Below are 883 nucleotides of genomic sequence, written 5' to 3' on the forward strand. Positions count from 1 at the left end.
ACACCATATATATATATATATATATATATATATATATATACATATCTATGGTCTACACTGGATGCGGCGCGGCACGATACTACAAATCCCCGACAGAAAACTGCTGCTGCGTTCTATTCATGACGTATTGACACAAATTTCAAAAAATTTTCAACCGTCGCTTTGTCGCATCCAGTGTAGGCTACTAGACAGACTTTAGCTGTTGCGGCGCAGACACGGTGTTTTACTCACCTATCGAGAAGAAACAAAGCAACCTTGGCGTCCGATCGCAGGCCTTCCACTTCTTGAGTTTTCTCCAGCGCTGGAAAGCTGACCCGATATTTACACAGGTCCTACTTCTTGCCTTATTGTCTTAAGCTTTCTTTTGTTCCGCAGACGTTTTCCTCTTTTGTTTTTTATCCGCCATGTCTATCTTTCTGTCACTCTGCTCGCTAATGTCTGTCCTGAGCACTGAACGCTCTCTCCTCCACATCATGAGTAGACACGCTACTTACTGCTGATTGGCTACAAGTTTGTTTTGCTTGTCAGCCCGAATCAGTTTTCTAAAGCGTTCTTGAAAAATCGCTTATCCCACCTTTAATGATTTTCTCTCTTTCATGCTTTTTGAGAAATTTCAATCTAACTTTTTATACTACTGATCAAAAGTTTGGAATAATTCATATTTTGTCATGTTTTTTTAAATAAGTCTAATACGCACATCAAGGCTGCATTTATTTGATCAAAAATACAGTAAAAACTGAAATATTGTGAAAAGTCAGTTGTTGAAACCATGATACAATACTACTCAAAAATTTGGGGTAAGATAAAGATTTAAAAAGTAGAAGAAATTAATAATTTTATCCAGCAAAGATGCATTAAATTGACTGAAAGTGGCAGTAAAGAC

Source organism: Sinocyclocheilus grahami, unplaced genomic scaffold (genome assembly GCF_001515645.1).
Source record: "Sinocyclocheilus grahami isolate Dianchi unplaced genomic scaffold, SAMN03320097.WGS_v1.1 scaffold126.1, whole genome shotgun sequence".
NCBI lineage: Eukaryota > Metazoa > Chordata > Actinopteri > Cypriniformes > Cyprinidae > Sinocyclocheilus > Sinocyclocheilus grahami.